Genomic DNA, 6,696 nt, shown 5'->3' with positions numbered 1-6,696 from the left:
ACCAAATTCCTTGGATAAGTGAAATCTCTGAAAAGGGGCCCTAGGAAATAACAGTTTTGGTATTTTACATCATAGTGACTTTTTAAAAAAAAATTTAAAGACTCATTTCAGATACTCAAGAATGGACAAAATTGGTTCTCAATAAACAAACAATATATTGTTTAAAAACAGAAGCACAAGAAGAGTATATACAGAACATAGCATTTACAAACTACTGGACAAATCTGCATATATGAGCTACATAGCCATATAGGTGCAGATCCAGGAAATTTACACTCAACTGTCGTTATGTTTTGATAGCTGAATTAATTCAAAGCACCAAACCAAAGTTTTGCTTTCTGCAGGATGTATGCACAATATTTGCATTTCCTCCTATTAGCCATATGTAATGGAAATATTAATGTTAAATTCACAATAGCCTCAAGTCAGGAAAGCATCTATATTCAGGACCGCTTAAGCATGTGTGTAAGTCCTACTGAAGTCAATGGGATTTAAGCATATTGGGCTCTTCTGTGGGTATGATTCCCAGCTTTAGGAGACACACTTGCACAAGCTCCCATTGAGTGAACATACTAAAAATAGAGAGTAGACACAGCAGGATGAGCACTGGGAGGGTCTAGCCAGCCCAAGGGCATTCCCATCCAAGAGTATATATATAGGACAGCTAGTTCCTCCAACCGCTCATGTTGCTGTGGCTACCTCGTGTTTTTAGCATGCTAGCTTGATGAAAGCCAGCACGAATATGTCTCCTGGAGCTGGGAATCATACCCGCAGTTCGAAATGTAGACATGCCCTAGCAGGAGAAGCACAGAGCTCAGCCCTCCTGATTCTGAGCTCCCTGGGGGGCCAGAGCAGCTCTCAGAGTAGTTTAGACAGATCTGGGCCTGTCTAAGGGTACGTCTACACTGCAAATGAAGGAGTCATTGCAGAACAGGCAGATGTACCCACTCTAGCTTTAATCTAGCTAGCTTGGGTAATAGCTGAGAAGATGTGGCATGGACCCCAGCGTGGGCAGCCACCCAAGTATGCCCCCAGGGTTCCTTGTGGGTTTGTTTTGGGGTGGCCAGCCCAGGCTGAAACCTATTCCATCATGTCCTCACTGCCAGTTACTCACATGAGGTGGTCCTCAGAGGACAGCCATAGCTGTCAACCTCAGCTCCTGCACTGGGTGAATTTTCCCGTAGCTGGATCCAGGGCTTTTAGAGCCCCTTTACAATGCTGTTACCCAGCATAAAGGGGCAGGAACAGGGGTGAGAATCTCACCTACATTTAAAGTTAAACATCTACTTAAGTTCTGTGAAGTGATTTCCTGAATGGGGGCCAAATTGTTTATGTCATCTTCATTATCTCATTTACCTTGCATTATCTAGATTTGATTAATCACCTTGCTATTTTTGTTTTAATCTGACAGGATTTAAAATCTTTTCTTTTCTTTTCTTTTCTTTTCTTTTCTTTTCTTTTCTAGGATGATCCTTTTGGAATTCATAACTCGTCTGTATGTGATCCACCATCTGTCTCAGAAAATTTAGGATACATTTATATAGTTATTTAGGTCTTGATGTATGTTTCATTTACGTCTGATCTAATACTATATATGATGGAAATCAGTTTTTCTTTGACAGCTTTACTGGTCCTTGTTGGAAATGAATTTTTTATGTTGAATCGCAAAGATTTTCATTATATTTTATCACTTTATTTAGTCAAACACATTTAACAAAACACTAGGCACTCAAAGCTTTTTCTCCGGTGTTATGCATAGTGGATAAGTTAGCAGCATAAATAAAGGTCATTTTTTAACCAGATGCTCCATAAAATGAAATTAAAAAAACATGAGTTGAAAACAGATTTAGTTCTCTATGATTAGCAGTGATATTTTCAGCAGTGTTCTGAAGGTACAGGAGGCAAATCATTTGATTTGTATATCAGCTAAATGTTAAGTCAAATACAAAGTAGTTTATGCTGGCTATGCAATTATTTTTTTAGAAATAGTAGAAAGCTTGAGTTCTGCAATTTACGTATTTATTTAAAATATATGGACTATTTTTCAGTGGTACTGAGCACCCTCAGCTTCCGCTCACTTCATTATGGGCAACTCTTTAAATTGGGCCAATTCCGTGCACTTGTGTTTCACTACTAAGTTTCACATTAGATGTCTAGAAATAATTTTGAGTGAATAATTGGATCAGGGTGCACAGACTGGAAAATTCCTTATAGTCGTTCAGCATAACACTACTTTAGCAGGAGATTGTGTTTATGTGCTGTGAAAAGATAGCTGGAAAAATGCATGCATGCCTGAAGCAATTAGAATCAAAATTCAACTCATTTGTGAGAAACTGATTATTGGAAATTCTTAAGCAATCTGTGTTTTGTACTGTATCTACCCTAAAGATGTGGAACCGACCACAGCTCAGACTAGGCAATCTAATGACCATTTTGAAGAGAGCTGGGCTGTAACCAATGAATTCTTAAGGGTAGATTGCAAACTTTTTGCAGGACTGACAGTGTCTTATTACATATTTGCACAAAGGGGCCCCGATCCAGTCTGGGGCTTCTGGATGTTAAATATTAACATCTACTCACTGTACACAAGAAACAATTAAGCCCTGGAGCTAAAACTACACTGTACTATACATGGAAAGTTAACAATCTTATTATATGCAGGGCTGGTAGTACTGGCTGCTGTTTAGGGAGCCCAACACTTTCCATTGTAAGCCCCTGCTTTCAGGTTCTTATAACATTGCTAAACTTTGACTGTTGGAGCTGAAGTTTTCTATGCTGGCTGTCTGCCTTGGCTGAATTTTTGGGAAAAATGTTAGCCAAATGCTTCAACCATTTCCGAGAATGAAGCTAGGGAAAATATCTAGTTTTGCCCACATTAAAAAATTCTTGAGATCTTTTTGTTGAACAGCTGTAGCACCCCCATGCTTTGGATCAGGAACTTGAAATTAGGCCAGGTATGGCATTTGTGAAAAGGATGTGTCTTTTGCCATTCCGATGAAAATCCCACCCAAACAAAATCATAGTTCACACATGCTCAGTAGAGATTTACTAGAATTTAACTAAAATCGCTGAAGATTCTGTCCTCACTGAACATGCTTGAACCTCTCACAAATCTTAGTGCTGATCAGAGTGTACATGCTCCATCCCCACAGAACTACTGATCATGCTCCATGCCCCCACCGCTCCAAGTGCTGCTGACCAGACTATGCATGCACCTTCCCCTTTTAGCTCCTATGTGACTGGACTGAACATGTGCCATCCCGACTGCAACTGAGCATGCTCCAGCCCAGTGCTCTGGGGGCTCAGAAACATTAACGCTGAAGTCTCTGGACTGGGATGGGGCCAGGCATTGGAACTGAGAGAACGGAGCCTGTCTCTTTACTGATCCCCCCTGCTGACACCCAGGCAGTGTGGAGGAGGAAGCTGCCTGATTCAAATGCAGAAAAAACAAAACACAGATGAGGAGGAGGGAAAGAAGTAGATTGGGATGAGGAGTCTGATGAAATTGGGACTGGTGGGAGTAAGAGGAGAGACACCGTGACAGGGAGTTAAAGTGAGAGAGACTGGGAATGGTTGATCAAGGAGACTGGGACTGGGAGGAGGAGAGTGGGACTGGCTGGGCAAGAAAACTGGGAGTTGTGGTGTGGAGGGCAGTCTGAGACTAGCTGGATGGGAAGGCTCAGAGTGGGAGCCATAGGGTGGGGGGAGAGGCTGGAAATGTGAGGGACAGGAGGCTGGGACAGGGAGCTGGGGCAGAGCGGAAAGGCTGGGAGTGATTGAGCAAGGAGACTGGATGGTGGATGGTGGTGATGAGATTGGGATCTCTGAGGGAAATGGGGGGGAGTGACTGGGAAGGGGGAGGATCATTGTGATTGGATGAGGGGCTGGAGGGAGGGGGAAGACTAGGATTGGTTGGTAAAGGAAAAGACTAGGCACAAGTAGGGGAGGAGAGCGAGATCTGACAAGGATCTGGAGTACAGGGGGCAAACTGTGACTGGCTGAGCAAAGAGACTGGGACAAGGAGACTGAGAATGGATGAGGAGCGCAGGAAGTTAAAGTGGGAGCTGGGATGGGGTTGGGGAGAGACAAGGAGGCAGTAGGGGGAAACAGGGACTGGCTGGGCAAGAAGCCTGGGACAAGGAGTTGGGGTAGTGGTGGGGAAGTGAGACTATCTGGGAAAGTAGCATAGGAACAAGGAGAGACTGGGAGTCACATTGGAGGGAAATTGACCAGTGAACCCGAGGGAGGAGACGATGACTGACTGGGCGAGGAGACTGGGACTGGGATGAAAAACCTGAGGACTAGATGCTGGGGCTGGGTAGGTAAGGAGATTGGGATTGTAGAAGAGCTAGGCCTGGACAGGGAGAGTTCAGAAGGCATGGGGCAAAAGGGATCAAGCTTAGGGGTAATGGGCAAGAGTCTGTGCTCATTAGAGTGCCTTCCCCTCCAGAGTCTAGAATGGAACCCAAGATTCCCGAGTCTCTTCTTTCCTCTGCTGTCCACAAATATCTGTGAAGCTCACTAATAAAATGAGAGTCTTACTCTTCTAATGCTGGTCCACATAGAGGTGACAACCTACTATTGCTAATTCTGTTAGCTCAAATGGCAGAGGTCTGCATGGTAGCTCTCAAGGTACCAATCCTGCTGATGATCCATGCGGATATCAACATGATGCCACATGATGGAATTTCTGTTTTTTCAGTTTAAAAACCTATTAAAAACCTAGGAAATTATGCATAAAACTATGTTAAAATACATTATGAAGGTAAAAAAGTCAAGCATTCAAAAGTTAGGAAATGCCAGACTTAGAGTTACCTGTGCAACCTTATTTCGGCCTCCTTGTGCATATGCATTATGTCACACTGGCTTATGGATTAGTTTGGAAGATTAATGGAAGACAGTCCCTGCAGAAAAGGCAGCAAAGGAGAAAGTTTGAAGGCTCTTATGAGAGAGGTGGATAAAAAAGCAATCAAATGTGATATGATTGACAGATCAGAGGAAGCAGGGCAATGGGATGGGGTACACAAGCAAATAAGTGGAGAAGGGCTTAAAAGGTAAAGACTCAGAACAAAAATCCTGGTGCCATTTAAGTCAATGGGAATTTTGCCATTAGCTGCAGTGGGGTTAGTATTTCACCCTAAAATCTTGAATATGATGTGATGGAGAGAATACACACAGACACATTACATTTAGACAAGTGTGTACGTCCTTGTAAATACATATAAAACACAACCTTTTTAAAGTTTTAAAACCTGCAAACTTTTACAATTACAAAAAATAAGGTAAATCCCTTGTCTCATGAAATGTTCATTAGGTGAGTAATGTAGTTCTTTCAAAATGCCATCAGTCTTCCTGGTCCAAGTGATCCTCGCAGCAGTTCTCCAGCCAGCGGAAGTCAAAATGTCAGCGCTCTTTGAATATTCGAAAGGCAAGTCATATATAATTAAATCTCTTGTTTTTATTTTTCCAGTGTTGATTTATTTCTGTGTGTTTTATTCAGGCTGCCTGTGTTTTGCACAGACAGCACTTACTAGTCTCAGGGGAAGACATTTTTGATTTCCACAGAAAGCATGAAAAGTCAAAGTTCATGAAGTGTAAAGCCCAAAGGAATTATTAGATCATCTAATCTGACCTCCTGTATACCATAGACCATTAAATTTCATCCAGGTACCCCTATCCTGAGCCTAATAACCTGTGGCTGGCTAAAGCATATCTCCCAAAAAGGCATCCAGTCTTAATTTGAAAACATCAAAGAGAGGGAGAATCCACCATTTCCCTTGGTAGTTTGTTCCAATGGCTAATCACCCTCACGGTTAAAAATTTGTACCTAATTTCTAATTTGAATGTGTCTAGTTTCAGCTTCCAGCCATTAGTTCTTGTTCTGCCTTTCTCTACTAGATTAAAGAGCCCCTTAATACCTAGTATTTTCTCCCCATTAAGGTATTTATACACTGTAATCAAGTTATCTCTCACTTTTCTTTATAAACCAAAGAGATTGAGCTCTTCAAATCTCTAACTGTAAGGTATTTTCTCCAGCCCTTGAATCTTTTCTGTGGCTCATTTTCTGCACCCTCACCAATTTATCAAAATCCTTTTAAAAATGTGGACACCAGAATTGTAAGCGATATTCCAGTCTCGATCTTACCAATGCCATATACAGAGGACAAATCTCCTCCCTACTTCTACACTCGTTTGCACATCCAAGGATTGCATTAGTCCTTTTTGCCACAGCATCACACTGAGAACGCATGTTCAGTTGCCTGTCCACGATGACTCCTCAATCCTTTTCAGTCACTGCTTTCCAGCACAGTCCCCTGTTCCTTAGGAATAGCCTGAATTCCTTTCCCCTAGATGTATAACTTTACATTTAGCCATATTAAAACACATTTTATTTGAATGGGCCCAGCTTACCAAGCCATCCAGTTGGCTGTGTATGATTGCCCTGTCCTCATTATTTACCACTCTGCCAATCTTTGTGTCCTCCACAAATTTCATCAGCAGTGATTTTATTTTCACTTCCAGATCTCTGATGAAAATGTTGAAATGGGTCAGCCTGGTACTGATCCCTATGGAAACCCACTAGAAACATGCCCATTTGGTGATGATTCTTCACTGACAACTACTATTTGAGATCTGTCATTGCAGCATGACATTCTGATTAAAAATTAGCATTATACAGTGTCAGTAGAGTGCACT

This window comes from Terrapene carolina, unplaced genomic scaffold (genome assembly GCF_002925995.2).
Source record: "Terrapene carolina triunguis isolate 2854851 unplaced genomic scaffold, T_m_triunguis-2.0 Scaffold42, whole genome shotgun sequence".
Classification (NCBI taxonomy): Eukaryota; Metazoa; Chordata; order Testudines; family Emydidae; genus Terrapene; species Terrapene triunguis.
Note: the sequence above shows the minus strand (reverse complement) of the source record.